The sequence below is a fragment of the Microtus pennsylvanicus genome, chromosome X, assembly GCF_037038515.1.
Source record: "Microtus pennsylvanicus isolate mMicPen1 chromosome X, mMicPen1.hap1, whole genome shotgun sequence".
Lineage (NCBI taxonomy): Eukaryota > Metazoa > Chordata > Mammalia > Rodentia > Cricetidae > Microtus > Microtus pennsylvanicus.
In genome coordinates, this window is record NC_134601.1 from 54813111 (window position 1) to 54840520 (window position 27410).

Genomic DNA, 27410 nt, shown 5'->3' on the forward strand with positions numbered 1-27410 from the left:
TTCTGTACCCCTGCAGCCACCATGATAGGAGAAATCTGTGCCGCTGCGGAATTCATCTCCAACTTCCTCAGCATCAAGGGCCTCAGGAGCGAACAACAGCTGCAGACCTTCAGCCAGAGCCTGCAGGAGCTGCTGGCACAACACTACAAACACCACTGGTTTCCAGAGGAGCCCCGCAAGGGATCCGGCTACAGGTGTATTCGCATCAACCATAAGATGGATCCTCTCATCGATCAGGCAGCCCAGCGGATTGGACTGAGCAGCCAAGAGTTGTTCAGGTTTTTCCCACGTGAACTCACACTCTGGGTTGACCCCTACGAAGTGTCCTACCGCATTGGAGAGGATGGCTCCATCTGTGTGCTATATAAATCCTTGCCGGAAGGAGATGGCTTTCAGAGCACCACTGAACAGCAAATGCTATACACCAGAATGGGTTACAGGCAGGAAAGTCTCTGGCGAAGACCAATCCCACTTCAAACCTACAATATGATGACTGTATGGGGTCAAGGTATAGTCGGTACAGTCTATGGATGGGTCACCTTCTAATGGACAGATAAATAGGATTTTTGTTTAGGGTGGGATTCTCTTGGGATGGATTTTGGAATTTAAGCTCTGAAGACCTAGCACAAGATCGAATATACAGGGGTAATATTTTTAAGTGACTTTGCTGTAGTTTGCACAGTACCATTTGATGGGTTTCTAGCCTGTGAGTCAAGGATAAAATCACTTTATTTGCAAGGCAGTAAAGTCAAATGTTGGTCCAAGTTTTACCCAGACTTTATAACTATCACATCAGTTCCTTTAAGAAAAAATGTTTAATTTAATCTTATAGTTATGTGTTTGACTGATTTGCTGAATGTATGTCTGTGTGCCGCCTGTGTAGTGTGCTGTAAGGAGTAGGAATGTGGAGGTGGATTCCCTGAGGGTGCTGGGAACCAAACCTGGGCCCTCTGTTAGAACAGACACATCTCTCTATCCATCCCCTAAATCTATATCTCAACAAACCGTCTTTCACAATCGATTTTTTGAGGGGTTTTGCACTACTACACTTGAATGTTAGCAATAACTTTTTTGGCCATTTAGTAAGAAAGCTCAATCATGTGAGCATGAAATTAGAGGAAACTTTACATCCAGTGCTTCCCCTAGCTCTTCAATAAATGTACATGAAGAAAAGCTAGGTCATATGATGGAAAAGGAAAGGGCCTGGTTTTGTTTGGCTTTTTGGCTTTAAAAGTAGCAAGTGAGCAGAATGTTTCTTCGTAACAGACTTTTAAAGAGCTCTTTAAGAGACACTGTCTTTTGCGGGTTTCTAAGACTGAGTAAATGTCCCAGTTTTAGAAAGCAGAGGTCTAGTTTGTAACGTCCCTTTCCCTTAGTGCGGTAAAAGATGAACTTTGCTCAGCCACCATTTATTTGGTAAATTTGGAACTTGTGTACTTTTGGATAGATCATGTCTATTGCCAGTGGCAACATGGAAAGGTTTCTATATTTTGGATGAGAAATGATTTTCCACGTAATTAGCTTTTACATCCTAAGGTAAATCTTTTTTTTTTTCTTTTTTTTTTATTGAGAAAAGGAAAAAAAAGAAAAACAGTTTCAGCCTCCTCCCAGCTTCCCATTTCTTTCCCCCTCCTCCCACCCTTCTTCCCCTCCCCCCACTCCTCTCCTCCTCCCTCTCCAGTCCAAAGAGCAGTCAGGGTTCCCTGCCCTGTGGAAAGTCCAAGGACCGCCCACCTCCTTCCAGGTCTACTAAGGTGAGCATCCAAACTGCCTAGGCTCCCACAAAGCCAGTACGTGCAGTAGGTCAAAACCCAGTGCCACTGTCCTTGGCTTCTCAGCAGCCCTCATTGTTCGCCATGTTCAGAGAGTCCGGTTTTATCCCATGCTTTTTCAGTCACAGTCCAGCTGGCCTTGGTGAGCTCCCGATCTAAGGTAAATCTTTAACAATGTGCTGTCATGATGCCTGCCCAGAATAATGTACTTGACAGGCCTACCTGGTAACATACTGGCTGCCTGCCAGCCCAGTAGGAAGTTTTCAAGGCTCTCACCTGTCAGAGCCATACACATACTCCCTGGACACAGCATTCCAGTCCGAGAAGAGCTCAGCTGTGTATCCTGGATCTTCTACTAATATCCCCAGGCCTAGCTTGGCTCCTACCAGCCATACTAAAACTCAGCCTGGTGAGGCATCAAGTGGTGGGCTTCTGCTAACGTCTCGAACTTTCCGGATCTTGTTTGGGGCAAACAACAAACCGTGAAACCCAGGCCCCTGCCATCTTGCACCAGCTCAGGATCCCAGGCAGACAGTACACCAGGCTACCCGAGTGAGTACCCAAATTCCCTACCTGCCTTTACTCTCTCATCTTCCCAGTCTGATGAACAGTCCAGCCTATGAGTTGTCATGAAGCACCCTCCAGTGCTTTCCTCAGATGGTAAGGCCTAGTTTGGATGAAGTAGCTTGTGGGCCTGCCTAGTCCAGTGCATGGCACAGAACCCTGGTCCATGTTACCAGCCTTACAATTGTGTGCCAACTTGGGATGAAACAACCTGGGCAGCAGCTCAGAACGGTGAGTGATAAAGACCATGCCTTCCCACACCACCCTAACACTGCTTAGGTTTAGCTGGTGCCACACAGCCTGCCTAACAGACCAGCGCCGTGAGTTCCTAAGAATCTCTCCTATGCAAACCATCCTCACACTCCCTGGCCTAATTGTAGCCAATCAGATTGTGTACCATCCTAACCTAGTGACAACACAGTAGATTATTCTGGCAGTATCAGAATAATGCACCAAGGCCTTGCTTGGGTCCCCTAACCTGTATTCTGAACCTGTGCTCTGAGGGCATCTTCACACTTCCAGGTCTATCATGAGTGAAGCCGCCTGTGTTTTAATCCATCCTGATCAAAATTCAGGACTCTCCCTGTCTACACAAAATTGAAACTCCAAGACTCCGTTTGGAACAAGCAGATTGCTCCTTGGTTTAATCCGATAGTGAATCCCCTCCTATCTCTATTATCAGCTCAGAGTTGTGGCTTATGGAAAATTACCAGGCACATGATGCAGCCGCTCATCCTTGTGAGAGCCCCACAACCACGCCCTTCGTTACCACAATCTCCCTATCTCAAGTTCATAAAGACCGTGTAGAAGACAGATCTTAGAGGGACAGCCTTTTGCCAGGCCTGGCTGGAGTAAAGTTTACTGCTGGTCAGGGACCGTGAGGGTCCCTTCTCCCATCCTCATGCTTATGGCATATCTGTGGTTCAGCTGACTGTCCATGAGCCCAGCCTGTAAGCGCCCAATGTCGCCACCTGTCTTCAGCTTCCTCACACTCGTGGGCAAAGATTGGGTCACACAGCATGGGTATTAGGGCACAATACAGAGTGTCCAGTGTCCCCACCTGCCATCTTATACTCACACTCGCAGGTCTAGCTTGGACCATATAATCTGAACAATATCCTAGCCCTGTGAGTGATCCAGACTTAGAGTAAAGTAACCTCCTCAGACCTCCAGGTCTAGTCCAGGTCAAGAATAAAGCCAATGAACACAGCCTGGTGCATAATTTAGAGCCTGCAGTCCTGTGTCATTTCTGAAGTTCCAGGACCAGCTAAGGTCAAGCAGCCTGGGCACTAGCCAGGTTGTTGATATTGAAGCTGTTTCCTCTCAAATCATCCTTACATCTCAGGCCTACCAACCCAGTTTTACGAGTGATGTAAAACCCTGCCCATTCACCAGAATACCACAATACCATTCCCAGATTTATCAAAGAGCACAGGTACCAGTCAAGTCTGGTGAGTGACATAGACCTTGCCCTCTACACCATCCTCACATTGCGACCTTAGCTGGCATCGCACACCAGTCCAGCATGGTGAGTCCCCAATACCTCACTATGTAAGTCTTTCTTCTCTTGCTACCTGGGCAGCTAAGATCATTTTGACTGCACCAAGCCAGCCTGGAAAGAGGTCAAAAATCAAATCCTATTCTCCTGGTGTCTTCTAATACTTCCAGGACTTGCTTGGGTTCTACAGCCTCCATTTCAGCCCTGCCTGGTGAGTAACCCATAGCCTCACACTCCTGCCTTATTCCCCACAGCCCCAGGCCTCTGTTTAAGTATCAATACCCACTCCCTTGCCCCATTCTTATGCCTGCCTAGGCATAGTTCCACTCAGGAAGCTCTCAGAGCTGTCAAAACTGCTTTGTGAACCAGATTCCTGCCCTTCCTGTACCTGCTCATACTAGGGACAGATACCACGATCACAGGCAGACTGTGTACCGGTGCAACCAGGTAAATGACCACACAACCTGTCCTTCCCTACCATAAATACACTTCCAGGTATAGCTATGGGGGGGAAAAAAACAGCCCATCGTGTAAATGCACCACATTTTCCTTATTCATTCCCGGCATCATGACATTTGCAGGAAAATGATGGAACTGGAAAAAAAAAAAACATTCAGAGTAAGGTAACCCAGACCCAGAAAGACAAATATGGTATGTACTCTTAAGTGGATAGTGGCTGTAAAACAGAGGAGAAACTTGTTAAAACCCACAGATCCAGAGAGACTAGGTACCAATGGAGGCTCAAGGAGAGAGCCTCTGGGATCTCCCTGAGAAGAGGAAATAGGAGACACTTTGTGAGTGAACTGAGGGCTGGGGATAGGGACATGAGTGAGCAGGTTAAAGGAGAGATGGAAGGAGAGAATACTGAAATAGACCATTGGAAGGGGCCATTTTGGAGGAGAAACGTGGTGCAAGGGAACCTCCTAAGAATCTACAAAGATGACCCCCCAGCTAAGACTCCTGGCCATAGAAGATCTGTAGCCTGAACTGGCCATTTCCTGTGACCAGGCAAGACTTCAAGTGGAGGGGCTGGGACACCAGCCCAGGCATATAACTCTCGACCTATATATAGTCAGTCTCTCCGGCCTATGGGATGTGCTGGGTAAGGGTGGCCTAGAGATTGAGGGAGTGACCAGCCAATGACTGATCCAGCTTAAGACCCATGCCACAAGAATGAGTCCACCCCCAATAGTGCGTGGAGCCCCAGGATCCACAGGCTGGATGGCCCAGAGACCTAGAATAGAACCAAGCAAAACTAAAGAAAAAAAATGTCAATATAACGATGCCCAATGATATTCTGCTATACTCATAGATTGGTGCCTAGCTCAATTGTCCTCATAGAGGCTCTATCCAGCAACTGATGGAAACTGAGACAGAGACCCATAGCCAAACCTTAGGCTGAGCTCAGGGAATCCTGCTGAAAAGAGGGAGGAAGGATTGTAGGAGTCAGAGGGATCAAGGACATCTAAAGAAAACCCATAGAATCAACTAAACTGTGCTAATAGGGGCTCTGAGAGACTGAACCAACAACCAAGGAGCCTGCACGGGACTGACCTAGGCACTCTGCATATATGTGACAGTTGTGTACCTTGATCCTCTTATGGGATTCCTAACAGTAGGAGTGAGGACTGTCTCTGTCTCTTTTACTGGCTTTTGGGACCCTATTCTTCATACTGGGTCACCTTGCCCACCCTTAATACATGGGAAGGTGTTTAAAATTACTGAAACTTGGTATGCCATGTCTTATTGATATCCATAGAAGGCCTGCGCTTTTCTGAACAGAAGCAGGGGAGTAGACTGGGTGGGTGCAGAGGGAGAGTGGGGAGGGACTGGGAGAGAAGGAGGGAGGGGAAACTGCAGTCAGGATGAAAAAATAATTAATTAATTTAAAAAACAAGCCCAGATACTCAACCTATGAGTGACCCAGACCCTTACCCTTTATTATATCTGCATCCACAGAGTTATATGGGGTTAAGCTGCCTGCTTACCAGTTTACTCTGGCAAGTGATCCACATTAGGCCTTCCTCCATTTTATATATCTCAAAATCCAAGGCTACTTGGGTGATGTAGATTACCCCTACCAGCTCTGCATGTGAGTTCCTAATAGCTACCCACCCTCCCTCTTCCTGATATAAACGGGCTCATCAAACTGTTTCCTATCTTAGCCGGTATAGAGTTCAAGGTCCTGCATGTTCCCTATTAATACTTTGAGGCCTAACCTGGGTTGCATAGCCTGAACTTCTGTCCAACTTGTGGAGAGACCTGGATCCTTACACTTCCAGGACGTCATGACATCTTCAGGACATGTGTCTCTTGGTAAGGAATTAAGGCTGCCACCCTGCACCATCCCCATACCCCCAGCCACTCAGGTGGTTCTCAGAGCAGGCAAACCTCCACTGTGAGGCAGACCCCTGCCTTCCTGCAACTACTCAGTCTAGCTGTGGTCTTATGATCATGGGCAGTCTGTACCAGCCCAAAGAGATGAGTGACCCTGGATTCCACACTTCCCCAGCATAGAAACAATTCCAGGGCTTGTTGAGGTCAGGCAGCATAGACACCAGAGGAAAGAAGTGAATGGCCTAAGTACCGCCGCAGTCTAGACTCTCTCTTCCACATCTTCCTCATGCTGATAGGCCTAGATTGCTGCACACAGCTTGAGTGAAACCCCAGCCCTGTGGGTGATGAAGGCTCACAGTCCAGATTCCCAGAACTAGCTTGGTCAAGCGGATCCCTGAACAGTGAAGCCTGGGAAATGACCCAGACTGCTATGTCCCTAAAAACATCCCCATAGTCTCAGGCATTGGTCAAGCCACCCAGATACCAGCTCATCCTGGTAAGTAACGAAGACCCTGCTCTTACACAGTCTTCCCACTCCCATACCTAGTTTAAGCCAAGATGCTTGCCCTCCAGACTAGGCCATAAGCCCACCCGTCTGCACCATTAGCACACTTCCTGGCCTAGCTCCATCTATGCCTTTCTCTGCCATTCCTATACACCCAGGAAGAGCTTTCTACTCCCCAACTTAACTTGGTAAGCAGTCTGTCCCTGGGCCTTTCCATCAGCCTAACAGTCCTGAGACCTGTTAGGTGCAAGCAGCCTACTTACCAGTGAGTCCCAGTCAGTGATCAAGACTTCCTTCTCCTTGACAGTCCTCACTCCAGAGATTTACTCTGACTAGGGAGCTTATCCATCACAAGCAGAGCAGTTACCCAAAATCTTCTCCTGCCTCAACCATCCTCACAGTCAGAAGCCACTATCTGTTCGCACAGAGCGAGCACCAGGCCACTTTGCTGGATGTTTAGGGCTCCCCTCCAGAGCCTTCCTAACACTCCCAGGCCTAGTTCAGATGAAACCAATTGCTGACCGGCACAGCCTGGTGAGTGATACAGAACCCTGCCCTCCTGTACCAGCTGGGGTCAAGCAGCCTAGGCACAAACCCAGACTGGTGAGTGATCAAGATCCTGTCCTTCTACATCATGCTCATTCTACAAGGCCTAACAGTAACAAACGCCCAAAACAGTAGCAAGCTTACCCAAAATGCCAGGCTCCTGAGACATCAAGACCCCACCCCCGCCCCTAGGGCATACTAATAAGTCCTGGAAGTGTAAGGATCCAGGTCTCTCCACAAGTTGGACAGAAGTTCAGGCTATGCAACCCAGGTTAGGCCTCAAAGTATTAATAGGGAACATGCAGGACCTTGAACTCTATACCGGCTAAGATAGGAAACAGTTTGATGAGCCCGTTTATATCAGGAAGAGGGAGGGTGGGTAGCTATTAGGAACTCACATGCAGAGCTGGTAGGGGTAATCTACATCACCCAAGTAGCCTTGGACTTTGAGATATATAAAATGGGGGAAGGCCTAATGTGGATCACTTGCCAGAGTAAACTGGTAAGCAGGCAGCTTAACCCCATATAACTTTGTGGATGCGGATATAATAAAGGGTAAGGGTCTGGGTCACTCATAGGCTGAGTATCTGGGCTTGTTTTTTAAATTAATTAATTATTTTTTCATCCTGACTGCAGTTTCCCCTCCCTCCTTCTCTCCCAGTCCCTCCCCCACTCTCCCTCTGCACCCACCCAGTCTACTCCTCTGCTTCTGTTCAGAAAAGCGCAGCATTCCAGGCCTGCCTGTGAGTGACCCAGACCTTCCTCCCTTTCCAGCCAGGCATTCTTAATGCAAGCTAGGGTCGAGTTGCCTGCTCCTGGGCATAGCTTGGTCAATGATCTAGACTTTCCTTGCCTGCATATCTACGCGTCCCCACACTCCCAGGAATAGCTGTGGTCCAGCTTCTTGCCCGTTAGTGCAACCTAGTGAGGGCTTCTAAGTTCCAATACATTTCACTTCCCCACACTCCCAGGCTAAGACTGGGTCACAAAGCCTGAGTACAAGATCTCCCTAGGGTCAGGATCTACGGTGGACGAGGAGGTATAAGAAGATGTAAGAGCAAGCAGGAGATGTCAGATGACGTCAAGGAACCAGTGTCTTCTGGGTACAATGTGGCTGATGCACATAGGGACTGACAGAGTCTCTGACAGCAGGAACAAGACCTGTGAAAGTTCAAACCAGACCAAATCAGAGTTTAGGAGCACAGAGTCCCACCAAGAAGTTATTTAGAATTGATACCTGCTGGGAAAGAGAAAACCCATTTTCTCTAAAGAGAAAACCCATTTTTTTTTCAAATGGAGTGACTCTGAGTTTATCAACCATGATCCATGGCAAAGTCCCATGCCCAGGAATAGTTAGCCAACACAAAATATACTCCATCGTTTTCTGTACTTTTTTTTGAATTGTTGTTTTGGCTTTGTAGGAGGTTTTCATATTTTTATGTGATTGTTTTGAGAGACAGGCAGATCATAAAGTTGAGTGTGTAGGGAGATGAAGAAGTGCTGGAAAGAGTTTGGAGAGGTAAAGAAAATGATCAAAATGTGTTGTATGAAATTTTAAAAATCCGTATAAATAAACCGATCTGCCTAGAGGTCACCCAGATATTTACCATCAGGAGGCATCTCCATATTCTCAGGCAGAGCTGGAGCGGAGCCATTTGCTCACCAGGTTACCCTGATTACTATTCAAGACCACCCTTTCCCACCCCCATCCAGCCCACTTCTCAGAGTCTCAGGCCTAGTTGAGGCCTAGTTGATCTCTGAAAAGCACAACAGAGTGATTAATTTAGATGCCACTATCTCTCAAAAACCTTCAGAGTACCACACTTGGCCACACTTAGCCTGTCTCGTACAGCTCGCACAAGAGCCAGCAAGCATGGTAAGTTACCATGATCCTTTCATGCCTAAGCCATCCTCACACTTCCTGGCCTAGCTGGAGTCCATTAGATTATGCACCCTTCCAGCTTGGGGAGAGTCCAAACTTTTCTACTCCTCTGAATTACTAACGCTCTCTAGCTAGCAGACTCTAGACTTCAGCCCAGCCTAGTGTGTTACCAGAAGCCTCGCACTCCCAGGACATTCTCACCATCAAAACCTTCATGAAACCATGTGGGTATGAGCCCATCCCAGTGAGGTGTCAACAACTCAATCCCCTACACCATCTTTGGACTTCTAGGCTTACTTTTAGTCAAGACACTTCCTGACCAGCCATGCCTGTTTTGTGACCCGACCTTCCACATCACTGAAGATTAGCAGCTAATCTCCCAATCCCGCACAGACTAGTGAGTGACCCAGAGAAACATCTGTACCCACCATTTTCACACTCACTGGCTAATCTGCAATCATGTAGACTTTTGTCACCCTGTGCCATCCCTACAATCTTAAGAATAGCTGAGCTCTAATGGTTTTCATACCAGTCTTGTTCAGTGATGAAGACTCAACCCTCTTCCATGGCCTAAGTATCCTAGGACTAGGATGGGTAAAACAGTCCAGCTCATCCTGCTCAGTGGTCAAGACTCTCTTCTCCTTCATCCTAACATGCCCAGGCCTACCTGTGGTCAAGGAGCATGTCTATAAACCAAACATAAGTGCCCAACCTGCCTTCACATTCCTAATACTCATAGGCCAATATGGGGGGTCACACAGCCTTAGTACCAGGACAGCCCAGTGAGTGTTCAGCATACCCACATGCCTTTTCCATCCTCACAACCACAGGCCTTCCTGGAATCACACAGGCTGAGTCTATACATACAACCCAGCCAGTTGGACCATCTAGCCTTGCACCCAGCATCCTCTTGGGTCTCCCAGGCCTAGTTGAGTCAGGCAGATGCCGGACCGATGCAGCTTGGTTAGGGAATAAGACCCCAACCCTCCTGTGCTATTCCCACAGTCCCAGTCCAGCTGGGTCAAATAGGTTCCCTAGGAGACAAGACTGGTAAGTTAGCCAGTCTCTGCCATCCCGTTCCATCCATATGCTGCCAGAACTAGCTAATGTCTCACAGTGCCCAACATCTTCACCTGTTAGAGCCATCCCACACTCCCTGGCCTAACTGGCATCAATCAGACTGTGAGTCATGCCAACCCTGTGAGATCTCAATATCCTAACCTGTAGGTGTGGTACTAATATTCCCAGACCTTGCTTGGACCTCACAGCCTGCTTTCCAACAAACCCTGGTGAGAGTCTAGTCCCCTTGTACTTCAGGGATACCCTCACAGTCCAGGCCTAGCATGGGTGAGGCGGTCCGACCACCAGCTTATTCCAGGGAGAATAAAACTACTTCCTCCTTCAATGCCCTCATACCCCCAGGTTTAGTGAGGGCCAAAGAATTGGTTGAACATGCAAGCTTGGTTAGTGATCCAAAACTCTGCGTCCCAGCACCAGCTCAGCGAAGAGACTGAGTTATCTCTTAATTTCATCAGCCCAGTCTTTTGAGTGGCCCAGAATCCTTACCATTACTATACTCCCAGGACTAGTTCTGTTGCAGGCTACACATAAGCCTTTCAGATTGGCTTTTTTCAATCTGTGCTATCCCCATAGACCCAGCCTGCTTCCCAAAATCAAGCCCTTCTCAACCATCCTAAACATCCCAGGATTTGTTGGAATCAAGCAGCCTGGGTACCAACCCAGCTATGACAGTTTGAAGACTCCCCCCTTCCACACCACCGTCATAGTCCCAAGCCTAGCTGTAGTTTGGCACCTTTCCCATCAACCCAGTGAAGTGAGTAACCAAGATCACTGCCTGCTTTCAACTTTCCCACATTCAAAGGTCAAGGAATGTCTTCAGTATGTTATTTTTATGTATCCTCGGACTGTTAATATACTTTTAAGAGAACATATAAGCAGCTTTTACAATATAAGCTATATGCATAGTTTTGCCTTAAAGTACATACTATTTCATATCCCTACCCAGAATCACATACTTGACAAGTATAGTTGGTGTCTGTCACATAGCCTACACACTACTCCAATGTGGTGACTATCCAAGTTACTCACCTGCCCAAGGCATCATCACACTCCCTGGTGGTATCAGTTTGTATACCATTCCATCCTGGTGACAACCCAAGATCTTATTCTGACCGTGCCATACTAATACTCCGAGGCCTATCTTTGGTCATGGAGCCTGCAACGAAGGCAAGCCTGGTGAGTAGACTGGACCCTTGCACTCATAGCCCATCCACACAATGCCAGGCCTAGTTTTCACTGAAGCAGCATAGGTGCAATCCCAAACTAGAGAAGTATACAGAACCTGCCCTCCTATTAAATCTTCACATTTGAGACCCAGTTTGGGATAAGCAGTTAACCAACCAGCCAAGCCTCTTTGGAGACCCAGACAAGCGCTATTCCACAGCAGTTCATTCAGACTGGCTAGTCTCACAATGCCAGGCAAGCTGGCGAGTGACCCCAAAACCTCATCCCTTTCCACCATTCCGGGAGTCCATGGCTTATCTCAGGTCACAATGACCCAATACAAGCTGGGCCTAGGAGTGAATCAGATTTTTGCCCTCCTGTGTTATTCCCATAGTACCATGAAGGGGACACCAGAAGAGTTCATCCACATCTTGCTCCAGGACTACATTATCGTCTCCACACGATTCTTCATGGATAATTTGTCTTGGGTGGTAGACAGATGCTTGTTCTTTAACACCTTCTGGGTTTTCCTAAATTGGATTCTGCTGTTGTTGAACCAATCCTGAACTCAGAGTGAAAAGGGGAACAGATTAACATATTAAGTCACTGCTGCGATGATGGAGAAATACATCTTCTCCTGGGCGTGCACCCCACAATCAGCTCAAAACTGCTCACATACCTTCCGTGACTGCATATATTAATCTGAATTAATACATACATGATACATGGTTTTCACCCTACCACAACCTTCCTGTGGCATGCCCTCAATCAAGGATCCAGCTGGGGTCAAGTAGCCCGGGTGCCTGTTCAGGTGATGAGTGATTGACTTGCCTCAGCCCCCCTCCCCCGCATCCTCACACTGCCAGGACTAGCTGGTATCAAAGAGCAGACACACTTGCTCATCCGAGTGAGTTCCTAAGAGTCTCAACTTCTGAAGGCCTGGCCTACCTGGGGTCAGGCAGACTATGCCCCACCCCAGCCCGCTGAAAGCATAAGATACTAGCCTATTGTGTTGCGCTGCTTCTCACAGCCTTAGCTGTGGCCGAGAACCTTGACCATCAGGATAGATGACAGAGAGCCAAATATCCTCATCTGCCTTTGTCAACCTCCCAGGATTAGTCTGAAACAGATAGCCTCTGCACAACAGCCTAGGCTGGGGAGAGATCAAGTCTCCCCCTCCTGGGTCGTCTTAAGACTCTGAAGCTATCCTGGAGAGGAACCAAAAACCCAGCACTCCCATGGCATCACCATAGTCCCAGGCCCAGTTGGAGTCAGGCTGCTTGCTCACCAGCACAGACTGATCAAGGGCCTCCCTCACACAACCCTCGCACTCCCACACCTACCTTAGCTCACGCTTCTTGTCCAAACTCACATCCAAGAGAGTCGCCATGGGCCCTGCTTATCCAGAATGTAACCACACTCCCAGGTCGAGCAACATGAGAACAGGTTCAGACACTGTCCTCCCAAACTGTCTCAATGCCTGCAGGGCTAACTGCTGTCCAAAAGGCTGCACACAAACCCAGTGTAGCAAATTCCTGAGAACTTTGCCTGAAACCCTCCTAACCTCTGGCCTAGCAGGAATGATGTAGATCTTGAACCATTCCACCTTGGTAAGAGCTAGAGTCCTATCTCGGAGTTGCATAGGAATGAATTCAGATGGAGCCTGAGACACACAGTCCCCCTCCAGCCCAGCCTGGTGAGTGAGTGATGGAGATCCTTGCACTCCCAGGACAACCTCACAGTCCCAGGTCCCTCTTGGGTGATGGATCAAGATCTTACCTTCCAGCACCATTTTTACAGTCCCAGCCAAGCCTCCTTGGTGACCAAGAGTCCTTTTCTTCTGCACCTTCTCAGACCAGCAGCTGATCTCACGATCACAGGCAGTATGCGCAGCACAACCAAGAGAGTGACCTGGAATTCCACCCTTTTCTGTCACTACCACACGACTACAGGCTACACACGAGCTCAGCCTATGAGTGACCCAGACCTTGCACTGCTGTGCCACCCCCATGGTCCCAGGTCAGGTTGCAGTCAAATTGCCTCTTTATGAGCTTACAACAGTAAGCATTCAAAATTTTGTCCTTAACTACCATCCGAACAATCCCAGGACTGGATTTTGACTAGCAGGAGAGAAAAGAGAGCCCCCTAGTGCACTGATGATATTACATCTCTCATATAACATCCTCACCATCATGGCTTACCTTGCCTCCTATAACCTCAACAACGGCCCAGCCCAATATGTGATCAAAACTCCCCTCCCCCAAAGCAGACTTTAAGTCAACCGCCTGGCTGAGCAGCACAGCCTGGTGAGCGACCGGGACAGCTGTCCAACACCGTTTTCACACTTTCGAAGCTAGCTGCTGTCCCAGAGTCTTGTGAGTTCCCAGGGACCTCACGTGCTACGTCACACTTCAGGGCCTAGATGGGGTCAATAGAGTTGCACACCATCCCAGCCTATTAGAGCTCAATATCCTAACCCGTCAGTGTGATACTAATAACCCCAGGACAACTTTGGGTCACACAGTCTTCAGTGTAGCTCAGGTTGGTAAGTGACCCGGACTTGTGTATTTCTTAGGCACCCCTTTGTTACCAGGCCTAGAATAGTTGAAGCAGCCTTAACATAAGATCGTTTGAGTAAAGGATCAAGCGCTTGACCTCAGGCATCTTCAGTATACACCTAGGCTGGGTCCAGGTCAGGCACTTTGCAAATCTGCCAAGCCTGATAAATGACCCAGACTGCTTTCCCGCGATCCCAAACTCAAACTAGAACATGATCTCACAATCCCAAGCATACTGCAAGCCTGATGAATGACCAAGAATCCCAGCCCTCTATGCCATTGCTACATGAACAGAGAGAGGTCACAAACCCTGCACACAAACTCAGTCCATTTGTTATCCAGATCTTTGCATTTCCTGTCACCCCAAGGATCACAGAGCTAGCAGCGTTCAGGTTCCCTTTACCCCATCATACACTGCTGAGTGATCAATATTGGGCCTTCCTCACCATCTTAACGATCCCAGGATTAGGTTGGGTCAGACAGTATGAACAACAACCCAGAAAGCTGACTGACAGACTCTCCCTCCTGTACCTTCCTCAGATTCCTGGGTCTACACTGGGATAAGCAAGATCACTAAACAGTCGGGCCTGGTGATGGATTCAGACCCCTGCCCTCCTTCATCGTCCCTCCAATTCCACACACAGCTGAGATGGAGGAGCCTGGGTGCCCACCCCAAATGGTGAGTGATCAAGATCCTGCCCTCCCACAGCAGTCTCACACTGCCAGGACCAGCTGATGCCCAAGAGAACACCCACCTGCTCAGTGTGCTGAGTTCCCGAGATCCCCAACCGCCCCTGCCCTAGCTGGGCTCAGTCGGACTGTGCTCCATCCCGGCCTGGTGAGGACTAGAGATTCCATCCTGATGGAGTCCTGCCAACACCCCAGGTCCAGCTTGGGTTGCACTGCATGTATTCCTCCTCACACTGGTGAATGACCTGGATCTTTGCTCTCCGTGATTATCCTCAGAGTCTCTGCCTAGCGTTGGTGAAGCAGGCCGCACACCAGCCCAGCATGGTGAGTTCCCAAGAACCTGTCAGCCCTGGCCATCCTCATTCTCCCTGGCTTAGCTGGGTCAGTCTGAAGCTCCCCATCCCAGGCTGGTGAGAACTCAATATCCTATCCTGCTATTATTACGTTAATACTCCCATGTCTGATTGGCTTGCACACCCTGGGTGCCAGCCTATCTTCCTCTGTCACTGTTGTAATAAGACACCCCCCAGGCCCAGCTTGGGATACACAGCCTCAGTACCAACCCATCCTTGTGAGGAGTCACACCACAGCCTTCTACACAATTCTGACAATAGCAAGTCTAGTTCCAGTCAAGCACCTCAGCAAACATCCAAGTCCGGCTAACGAACCAGAAGCCCTCCCTTCCACACAGTGACCAGACCTTCCAGCCTAGCTCTGTTCACAATGGCTGCCACGCTGGTTTTATCTAGATCTGCTTTTCAGGAAAGAGCTCACAGATCTGGTAAGTCTGCTTAGTGACCCCTGCCACCATGCCTTAGCTCACACGACGCAGTGATCCAACAGTCCCTCTCAGATCAGTCCATCCTTGTGAGTGAATGAGAACTTCTGATCACATTGTCATATTCCCCAGACCTACCTGCTGGCACACAGCCTCCTCACCAGCCCAGGATGGTGAGTTCCCGAGAACCTTCCACTCCACAGTCATCCCCACACTCCTTGGCTTAGTCAGGGTTGTAATACTGCACAATATTTGAATCTAGTGAGAGTCCACGACTTTATCCAGCCGTTGTTGTACTAATACTCCCATGCCCAACTTGGGTAGCACAGCCAGCACTATGGCTCAGCTCAGGGAGTGACTGGGTTCCTTCCGCTCCCAGGTCATCCTCATACTCCCAGACTTAGCTAGAGTCAATCTGCCTGGGTCACTGCTGAGGGGTCAAATCGAGCTCTGCCCCACCATCATAAGTAGCCTGGGTACCAGTTGAACCTGATCAGCGTCAAGACGCCCCCTCCAGGTTTTCATCACCACTTCAGACTCAGTTGGAATCAAACAGATCGCACCACCCTGTAAGTAACGTAGTCCTTTGCTACCTAGCCTGTGCCACCACATAGTCCCAGTCGCAAACGACCTGGACATCAGGCCAGATTGGTGAGTAATCAAAATTATGCCCTCCCATACCATCTTTATACTGACAGGCCAGAACCATTCTCATGACCCCTGACCTTGCTTGGGTCAGTCAGACTGCACACACCCCAGCTTAACGAGTGACCCAGAACACTGTCCACCTGTGCCCTTTCTACTCTGGGGGGCAAATTGCCTTCTCAGCAGCTTACCTCATTGAGTGATGAAGACTTCTCCCTCCCACATGTTCCTAACACTTCTGAGACTATTTCAGGCCAGGCTGCCCAGGCATAAGCCCAGCTTAGTCGGTGATCAGCCAAGTCTCTTTTCTCCCTTGGAATTCCCATCCCCACAGACCTTACTTACTGTGTACAAGCAACTGGCCTGTCAGCTTAGCCTAGTGAGTACCCAAAATCACCACCTGCATTCAGCTTTCTCATACTCACGAAGATTGAATCGTACAACTGGAGCACCCAGCCGGACTAATAAGTGTTCAACTCCCCTAGCTGCCTTGGCTCTCATCACACTCTTGGGCTTAGCTTAGGTCATACAGTCTGAGCTGGTAAGTCATCAAGACCCTGAACCAGGAGGACCTGCCTCAGACTCCTAGGCCTAATTCAGGTCAAGCAGATCATGCCCAGCACAACCAGGCAAGTAAAGAAGACTTGTGACCTCTTTGCCATCTCCATAGACCCACACCCAGCTGGGCCAAAGCAACTTGGCCATCAGCCCCAAATTTTGAGTGATCATGACCCTGCCGTGCCAGACCATCCTCACACTGCCATGCAAAGCTGATGCCACATACCCTGTCCCCAACCCAGTGTGCTGTGTTCCCAAGAATCTTGCCTGTGAGAGTCATACATATATTTCCTGACTTAGTTCAGGTCAATCAGACTGCGCAGAGAACCCGATCCTATCTGGAAACTGGCATCGACAGCTTGAGTCGGGGGAGGGCAAGGGTTAGGGTTACGCAGCAGACTGGGTTGAAATGTAGGCTATGTGACATGAGGTAGGCCTAACAGCCTGGTGAGAGATCCAGAGCTCCTGATCCCAGCTGTTACCACACTCCCAGGCTTAGCTTGTGTTCAAAGCCTGTGAGCAATTCCTGCTGAGGTCATCCAGACCCAGCACCTCTCGAGAAGCCTGTACACCGCCTCAGATTTATAAACAATCAAAACCGTCTCATGCTAGCTTCATACTAAAAGGCCTTTGGCCTGCCCTGCTGCACCACTGTTCTGGATCTGACTGAAGTTAAGCTGCTGCTCACTAGCCAATTCCGGTGAGTGAACCAGACCATCACTAACCAGTCTAATAAGCCCAGGATATGAGTTAACCAGCCTGTGCACCAGCCCAGCCTACTCAATGATCAAGACTCTCTCTTCTGCACCATCCTTATACTCCTAGGTACAACTCTAGTCCATGAGCTTGCCTCGCATCCCAGCCGAGGAAGTGCTCCAGAACTTCCCCTGCCTTCACCTTCTCTAGGCTCACAAGCCAAGATTAGTCCAAATGCCCTGAGCACAGGGCAAAACTAGCGAGCGTCCAATACCTCCCACCTGCCTGTGTCTCTTCCCACTCATGGCTGTAACTTGGGTCGCACAGCCTAAGCAACAGCTCAGCGTTCTGTGTTATCCAGACTCCCCCCAGCATCTTCTCCAGACTTGCAGGCCTAATTCGGATCAAGCAGACGGCCAAGCAGCGCAGCCTGATGAGTGAACACCCTGCCCCTCCATGTCGATCTTGATCTTACACCGGCAGGTGTGACTGGTGTCCAGCAACCCGCACTGCAGCCACAAACAGTGAGTTTCCGAGAACCCCACCTGCCCATGCCATCTTGCCACTGCCTGGTCTAGCTGGAGATGACTAGACCTTGTACCCTCCCAGCCTGGTGATGTCACACCCAAGCAGATTGCCGGACCCCTTGTACTCCCGGTGTACAACAACAGTCCCAGGCCTGGCTTAGATGAAGAAGCCTGGCCTAAATAGCAGCCCATCCTGGTGAGCTATTAGGACCCTGCTCTCCAGAGACAACTGCACTTTCTCAGGCCTACTGTGGGTCAGGCATCTTGTTGACCAGCCAAGCCTGGTTAGCATCTCAGAACCCTGCCCTCACAGACCAGCTCAAAATAGCAGTTGGTCTCACAATCCCAAGGACACCATGGACTTTCCTAGCATGGTGAATGACTCAAAATCCTTCTTCACCAATACTGTAGCTCTGGTCACAAAGTCCACCTGTGTCTTAATGGCACTTCCTATTGCTGTGATAAAATGCCATGACCAAAAGCAACTTGGGAAATGAAAAGTTTATTTCATCGTGAACTTCCACAGCACTGTCCATTGAAGAAAGTCAGGGCAGGAACCTGGAGGGAGGAGCTGTAGGAGCGCTGCTCACTGGTTATTTCTCCTTGTGGCTTGTTCAGCTTGCTTTCGTACCCCGCCCAGAACCAGGAACCCAAAAGAAGCACCAGCAAAAGTCAGTTAATCAAGAAAACACATGACAGGCTTATCCATAGGCCAATATGGTGGGAGCATTTTTTCAACTGAGATTCTTTCTTGTCAAATGAGTTAGTTTTGTGTTGACATATGAGTAGTCAGTACAGCCCATAAGCCCCAACTGTGAGTAGTTGGCCCTTTGACTGACAGAGCATTAGCTGGATTAGTTGACACAGAGGATTAGTTATTCTGACTAACAGAGCATTAGCTGGATTAGTTGACAGAGGATTAGTTGTTCTGACTGACAGAGGATTAGCTGGGGTCAAGCTCCCTTATTCACTATTCAAACCTGGTGAGTGCCAAGCTCCCACTTTCCCATACAGCTCTCCCCAGCACCACAACAGTGATCAAGAAAATCCCTTTCCTAAGACTACACAAAGCCCCAAGTGTAGCTGTGGTTGAGAAGCATGACCATCAGCCAAGTTCTGTGATTGCCCAGCATCTCTACCTTCTGTCATCTGCCCTGTAGCCACTCGCAAAGATCTAGACACACATCCCGAGTGACAGCTCTCCCTGCCCAGTGCTCAACATGCCTGCTCCAGATCCTCCTTACAGCCCCAGGCTTAGCTGGGACCATGCACCCTGCCCACCATCTCAGCCTTGAGAGTGAACCGGGACCCCACCCATCAAAACCATCACCACACCTAGAGGCCAACCTGGTGTCAAGAAGCATGGATAGCAACCCGGACTGGTAACTGAACAAGACACCGACTTCCTGAACCATCTTGACAATGTCAGACCTAGATGGTGTGGCGGTGTGCACAGCAGGCCAGTGGGGTAAATTTCCAGGAAACATAACTTTTTTGAACTGTCCCCTACCCCAATCTCTGGCCTAGCTGAGGTCAATCAGATTGTGTGCCTTACCTGCTTAGGGAGACCTCAACATCCTGCGGGAGTCATACTAATTCTTTCGGATCAAGCTTGGGTGGCTTGTATTCTGGCCTAGCCTAGTGAGAGCCCTGGACACATGCACTCAACAGACATCCCCATGTTCCCAGGCCCCTCTTGGTGAGAAATTAAGACCCCTCCCTCCTGCACCATCTTCACGTTCCCAGACCTTGCACCCGTCCAACAGCTCCTAAACTACCCAAGACTCCTTTGTGACCCAGGCTGCTGCTCTCCTACACCTCCCCAGAATGGGAGCGAGGTTACAGTCACAGGCTGTGGTCAAGCAGCTTGTCCATAAGCCAAACACAGTAATTGCCTGAGAGCCCTGTCTGCTTTCACTTGCCTTCCCTAAGGTCCAACGCCAACATCCAGTCACAAAGCCTGAGTACCAGGCCTTCGGGTTCAGTGATCAAGGCTCTGTTCCAATTTCTTCCTCACAGCCCCAGGCCTAGTTCTAATGAAACAGTTCGCTGAGCAGCATATCCTGATAAGTGACTCAGACTCCTGCCCCCTCCATTGCCCAAGGCCTAGCTCTGGTCCAGAGACCTGAGTGATGACCCAGTCTGGTATGTGATCAAGAGCCTGGCCTCCACACCACCCCCATGCTTCTTCTTCTGGGTGTTGTCATCCTTACACTTTTTTATCTAGCTGGGATCCATCGGAGTGCTCACCCTCCCAGCCTGGTGAGGCCTTGCCCTCAGGTGCCATTCCCCATCTCCTAGGCCTGCTCCTGGTCAAGCAGCTTGCCTTTCCCCTGAGTTTGGTTAAAAACCCAGCCTTCTGCATTCACTCTCTACTGGACTAGAAAGTGATCTCACAGCCATAGGCACACTGTGAAGCAGTCCACCCTGGTGAGTGACCCAGAACCCGGCCCTCCTACACTGTTACCACACTGCTAGGCCTGTTTCAGGTCCCAAAGACTTCACACAAGGCCAACTCTTTCTGCCTAGACCTTTGCTCTCCCGTGTTATTCTCTCACTCAGAGTTAGCTAGGATCAAGTTGCCTACTGACCAGCCTAACCTGAAGAGTGACGAAACTGGGAACTATGCCACTATGTTAACAATCTCATGCCTTGCTGGGATCACACAGCCTGGGTACCACCATTGCCTACTGATGCTCCTTTCTGCAACATCCTCACCATCCCAGGCCTACCTGCAGTCATTCAGCTTGAAGATCTACAGTGACTGGTGAATGTCAAATATCCCTATCTGTCTTCACTTTCCCCAAGTGCACAGGACAATGTTGCTTCATATAACGGAGCACCAGGCCAGCCTAGTGAGAACAACATATCCCCCTGCCCCTACCTCCACCTTCAGTTGCTCTCACACTTACAAACCTGCCTTGTCTCCTATAGCCTGAGCAACTGCTAAGCCTACGGAACAGTCAAGTATCCCTATTGGCCACCTTCCCCAGACTCCCAGGACTACTTCAGGTGAATAGGATCACTGATTGAGTCTGCCTGCTGAGTGGCCCTGATGTCTGCCATCCACATCTTCCCAGGCCTAGCTGTACCCAGCAGCATGGAGACTAGATCAGGGAGGTAAGCTACTCAGACATTAGCATTACATACCATCTTTATACTCCCAGAGCTTGCGAGGATCATGAAGTTTCCCACCAAGCCAGTCTCAAAAATGACCTAGAATCTCACAATCTGAGGTCCAGGTAATGTCAAGCAGTTGGAACACTACCCCAACTAGTGTGAGGCCCGAAACCTTGCTGGCCTGAGGTACTGCTTATTTAGATCGTCCTAGCCAGACTCACACTTCATTGCCTAGCTAAGTTGAATCAAATTAAGCACATCCCAGCCTACTAAGAACTCAAGATGCTACCCTGCTGGTGTGGTTCTAAGCCTAGAGTGCACAGCCTGAACTGTAGTGTGGCTGGGTGGGTGACCCAGACCCTGGCACCTCTGAGAGTCCTATAGCCCTAAGCACAGAATGGTTGAAGCAACAGGAACGCGTGTCTGTTATGGTGACGAAACAAGAACGTCCTCTCCTGCACTGTCCTTACACTCCCAGGAATAGGCCAGGTAACACTGCCTCAGCACAAACCAGCTCCATGAGTGCCCCCAGACTCCAGCCAGCTTAGTTACTTTCTTATTACTGTGATAAAAACACTTTTTTAAAGGGGGGAGAGAGAGCATAAGTCGGTTAGGTATGGTGGTGGTGAGGATATAGAAGGAGTTGAGAGAGGAGGAAAACACAATCAAAATAGATTTTATGAATAATAATAATAACAACAACAACAACCAAGGAAACTTATACAAGAAAACAATTTGTGGTTCATGATTCCAGGGTGTTAATCTGGAATTAATTGTGGCAGAGAGTATGGCAACAGGCAGGCAGGCAGGCAGGCATGACGGTGCAGTAGGGGCCTAGAGTTTAATTCTTAATGTAAAAGCAGGAAGCAGGAAGAGAGCTAACTGTAATCTTCTTGGGCTTTTTCAAACCAGGTCCTCACCCAGTCACATCAATGTTCAAACATGACCTCACCTCGTAGTCCTTCCCAAACATGTCCACCAACTAGAGACCGAGTATTCTAAGGGGGGGGTCATTCTCATTCAAACCACAACACCTCCTCTTAAGCGCTGACATCACATTCCCAGGACAGGCTGCTGGCAGACAGTAAGACTACCACCTGCTTGAGCTGCAGTCTAGCTGGGATCAATGACACCATGTACCATCACTGGCTGGTAAAATCTCCGAGGCCTATCCTGCTGCTGTCAGAATGCTTCCAGGCCCAACCTGTGCCGGGCAGCCTGCAATCAAGCCTGCCTCGTGAGTGACCCTGACCCCATCCTCTTGTATTATCCTTTCATTACCAGGTCCAGCAGGAGTCAATCCTCCTGGATACCAGTCCAGACCTACATGGGATCCAGGCCCTGCACTACCAAACTGCCCTCATATGCCCAGGCCTGGCTGGTATCAGTTTTCAAAGCAATCCACCTTGCCAGTCCTCAGTAATGTGCCCCATTGTAGCCTGCTGAGATGTCAAATTCCTGAAGGTATCATACGAATATTTTCAAGCCTTGCATGAGAAGCATGAACTGCCCTCTCAGCCATCCTGGAGAACCACCCGCATCTGTGTGCTGCTCTGTCCTCCCTCAAGCCCAGACCCAGGATCAAGACCCCATTCTCCTGCATGGCAGCTCCCAGACGTGCCAAGACTCTTGGGTAACCCACATCCCTGCTCCCTGCACCTCCTCAGATTGGAAAAGAGGTCACAATTGTCAACCAAGCAGTCCAGGTGAGAGACCACCATCCTTGCCCCTCCCCAAAATAACCACACTCCCAGGCCTAGCTGGCCTGAAAATGCCTGCTCACAAGCTCAACCTGGGAATGATCTCCACACTATGCCCTCCATAGAATTTCAAGTCGACCTGGGATTCAAGCTTCCTTCTCACCAGCCTAGTGTGGTGAGTAATCAAGGCCCTACTCTCCCCTAGCATCCTCATGATCCCAGTCAAATGGACTGCTCACCATCTGGGTCCAAATAGTGATCAAGACTTTCCCCTCCAATGGCAAGCCTCGCACCTTAAGCGTAGCTCCATCAAAACAACTTGCCCATCAGCCAAGCTCGGCCATTGCCCAAGAGCCTCACCTACCTTCATCCTCACAGTTCCCAGGTGAGCTGGACTTGAGCGATAAGTTCCATGCTCCCTAGCTGACCCTGGTAAAAGGATCAAGACCCAAACCCAGCATCCTAACCAATCCCAGAACTAGTTGAGGTCAAGTGAACTGGGTCACCAGCTCTGCCTGCCAGACAAGAATCTCCCTTCCCTGATGATTCCCTGACTCTCAGGCATAGCTGTGGTAAAGCAGCCTTCCCATCATTAAAGTACAGCAATCACCCAAGAAGTTAAGAAGCCCACTTGCCCTCACCTCTGCAAGGTTCCCATGACAATATCGGGTCACATAGCGTAAGTATCTGGCCTCCCATTTCAGTGATCAAGGCTCCAAGTCCAGAATCTTCCTCATACTTCCATGCCTAGTTCATTTGAAACAGATTGCAGAAAAACCCAGCCTGGTGAGTCTCCCAGACACCTACCTTCTGGCACCACCTCTACTGTGGGGTCAAACAGCCTGGGCACCAATTCATACTGATGAGTGTTCAAGATCCTGGCCGGGATCCTGGTCCCTAATGCCACCCTAATTCTAGACCTCGCTGTTGGCTTGCCTTCTGAGTTCCAAAAAATCTAGCTTTCTATACCCAGAGTCAATCAGAATGGTCACCATCCCAGCCTTGTAAGACTTCAAGATCCTATCCTGTTGTTGTCAGAATTATCCCAGACCTTGCTTGGGTGACATAGTCATACTCAACAAGCCTGTACATGAGTATGACCCTTGCCCTCTTATGCTATCCCTATATTCTCAGGCCTGCCTGGGGTTAATCAGCATTATGGGTAACCAAGACCCTGCTTTACACACCATTCTTACACTCCTAAGCCCAGACTGGACCGTACTGCTGACCCTGAGCCTTGCCTATCTCTAACATAATCACACTCTCATATCCAAGGATGGGCAAGACGAATTTGTACCAGACAAGACTACAAATGGATCAAGACCCTGTACACCTCAAAACTCGTTACACTGGCAGTCTTAGCAGCTGTCACACGGTTTGCATGACAGCCTAGCGTGGTGAGTTCTCAAGAACCCGTGTACCTAAGTCATCCTCAAAGTCCCTGACCTCCCTATGGTCAATCACAATAAGCCTCATCTGAGCATGGTGAGAACCCCAAATCCTGCAGCATCATATTAATACTTTAGAGTTTCATTTGGGATGCACAGCTTGCAGTCAAACTCAAGCTACTAAACGACATGGATACTTTTACTACTAGGACATTCTCACAGTCCCAGGCCCCTCACTCTGCCCTCCTTTACCATATTTCTCAGTTCCAGAATGCTTTCAGACCAGCCAAGATTCCTTTAGGACCAAGGCCTTTATCCTGGGCACCTATTCAGAAAGTGGTGACATCACGATACAGTCTATGTACCAGCCCAAACAGGTGAATGACCATGAGCTCCACCCTTTCACAACTTCTACACACTTATGCCTAGCTGGAGACAAAATGTCCACACCATAGCTAAGTCTGTGGGTAAGCCTTCCCTCCTGTGTCATCCCTACAGTTGCCAGCAGAGCTAGGATCGAGCTAATTACCAATCTACCCCAGTGAGTGATCATGACCTTACTCTCTCCCAGCCTCTTAACAGTGGCAGAAAATGTTGGGGACAGGTGGCATGGACACCAGTGCTGCCTAGCTAGTGATCAAGATTCCCTTTCTCACCAGGTGGTAGTGGCGCACACCTTTAATCCCAGCACTCGGAAGGTAGAGGCCAGCCTGGTCTACAAGAGCTAGATCCAGGACAGGAACCAAAAGCTACGGAGAAACCCTGTCTCGAAAAATCAAAAAAAAAAAAAAAAGATCTCCTTTCTCGACAGTCTTCACACACTCAGGCATAGCTGTGGTCAAGCAGCTTGCCCATGAGTCAAGCATAGTGATTTCCCATGATCCTACTTGCCTTCACTTTCTCCATTGTCCAAATCAATATCAGGACACAGAGCCTGAGTACCAGGCCTTCTTGATACTTAAGCCAAGCTAGAGACAAAATGTCTGCACACAGGATGAAGACTTCCGCTCCAGTGCCTTCTTCACATATCCAGGCTGAGATCCAGGGAAGCAGTCTGCTAAACAGCACAGCCTGGTGAGTCTCCCAGACACCTGCCCTCTGCTGCCATCTCTAATACCACTGAACTCAGACACCAGTCCAAACTGGTGGGTTTCTAGGTCCCTGGTCTCACACACCATCCTCATACTTCCAGGCGAAGCCTTCTGAGTACCCAAGAACTTCACCTCCAGTATCCAGACTGACACGCTCTACCCTATCTGGGGTCAATGAGCCTGCACCCCCCCCCCCAGCCTGGTGAGAGCTTCAAATCCTACCCAGAGGTTGCGGTATTAATACTTCTGGGCCCAGTGTGGGGAGCACAGCCTGCACTCCAGCCCAGGCTAGTGAATGGCCTGGTTCCATACACTTCAAACCCATCCCAATAGTGCTAGTTATAGAGTGGATAAAGTGACCCAGTCACCACCCTACCCTGTTAGGGAACAAGAATCCACCCTCAGGAAACATCTTCTCATTCCTAGGCTAATCGAGGTATCACTTTTCCCACAAGCCAGTCTCATGAGTGATCCAGAATCTTGCCACTCCGCAGGGATCCCATATTCCCAGGCTAAGTTGCTCAAGCATCCAGGGCACTATCCCTACCGGGTGAGATTCCAAGAACCTCCCCAGTATTGAACGGCGTCACTGCTTTGTCTGGAATCTCGATTACAAGCTAAACAGCACTGGTGACTGCTTAACCCCACATTTTTTTGGCATTGCTAGGTCAGTTAGTATCACTCAGCTTGTCCACAGCTTAAGTGGGGGTTGAAGGGATGGCACAGGAGGGCAAAGGGGGGCGCGGTTACTCAAAGCTACATCTCCTATGCCTGCTTCTTGACCCCTACCAGGCCTGTCTGGTGAGAGCTCAGAAGTCCTCCCCTGCTTCTGTCTTAATACTCACAGGCCTAGCTTGGGTCTTGCCATCTGCATTCAAGCTAGCCTTGTACCTGACCTAAACGTCCGATCTCCTGTACCGTCCTCACACCCCCAAGCCCAGCTCAGATCTTTTAAGTGACCAACACCCTGCTTTCACACTCCAGTCTCGGACTTCAAGCCTAGCTTGGATAGCCCAGCTTGAACTTGAGCACAGTCCCAGTTTTATTTACCCCAAGCCTTGCCCATCTATGTCATTCCCATCCTCCCACACCCAGCTGGGGTCAAGGTGCATCTGTACACAAACCAAACTGTTGAGTGATCAAGCCCCTGTGCTCTGAAAGCACACACTGCCAGGCCCCAAACATTTTCACACAGTGGCTTGGTGGATTCCCAAGAGTCTCTCTATCCAGGGCCATTCTCCTAGGGACCAGCCTAGGTGGATTTAATATTAACATGCACCGCTGGGCAGTTGTGGTGCAAGCCTTTAATGCCAGCACTCAGGAGGCAGAGGCATTCATATCTCTTGTGAGTTCAAGGCCAGCCTGGTCTACAAGAGCTAGTTCCAGGACAGCCAGGGCTACACAGAGAAACCCTGTCTCGAAAAACCATGTATGTGTGTATGTATGTATGTATGTTATTAATGTGCACTATCCCAGACCACATCCTGAAGATGTCATACTAGGAATTTAGGACTAGCTTGAGATCAAAATCCTGCTATTCAGTCAACCCAGTGAGTGACCCTGACCCTTTCAGAGCTAGGACCTTCTTGGTGAGGGATCAAGACCCTGCCTTTCTGCACCATTCTAACGGTTCCAGGCATCGTCCCACTGTGCCAGCTTCCGGATCAGTGAAGCCTCCTTTGGAACCCAGACCCCATGCCCTCCTGAACCTACTCTGATAATCATGGATTGGTGGGTACCAGCCCAACTAGATGAGTGGCCCCTAACCTCACCACTCCCAGGCCTAGTAGGGGTCAAGAAGCCTATATTGGAACTGAGCCTGTGAGTAATGCTTTTCTTTGCCCTCTGTGCCATCCCTTCAACTCCTACTCAGCTGGGGTCAAGCTGAGGAATCATAACTGACTCGCCTCCAGTATCCTAACAATGCCAGAAAAATTTAGGGTTATGCAGCCCAGTCTCCATCACTATCTAGCTTGTGACCAAGATTCCTCCTTCCTTGAAAGTCCTCACGTGTCCGACAGGCAGAAACATGGTCAAGCAACGTGCCTGCACATTGATGGCCCAGAAGACGACCTGCCTTCAATTTCCACAGCCTGAGTACTAAGCCTCCCTGTTCTGTGACCAAGACTCCTCCTCCTGTGCCTTCCTCACACAACCAGGCCTAGTTCAGGTGAAGCACATCGCTGACCAGCACTACCTGGTGATTCTCCCAGACTGGTGCTCTTTGGTACCATCTTTACTGCCTACTGAGCAGCTGGGTGGGGGCAAGCAGACCTTTGCCTCCCATATCACCTTACACTTCCAGGCCTAA

The 27410-nt window shown here is 49.4% G+C and overlaps 1 pseudogene; it reads left to right on the forward strand.

The window, feature by feature from the left end:
* On the forward strand, nt 1-27410 carry LOC142840350 (protein BTG1 pseudogene; annotated as a pseudogene).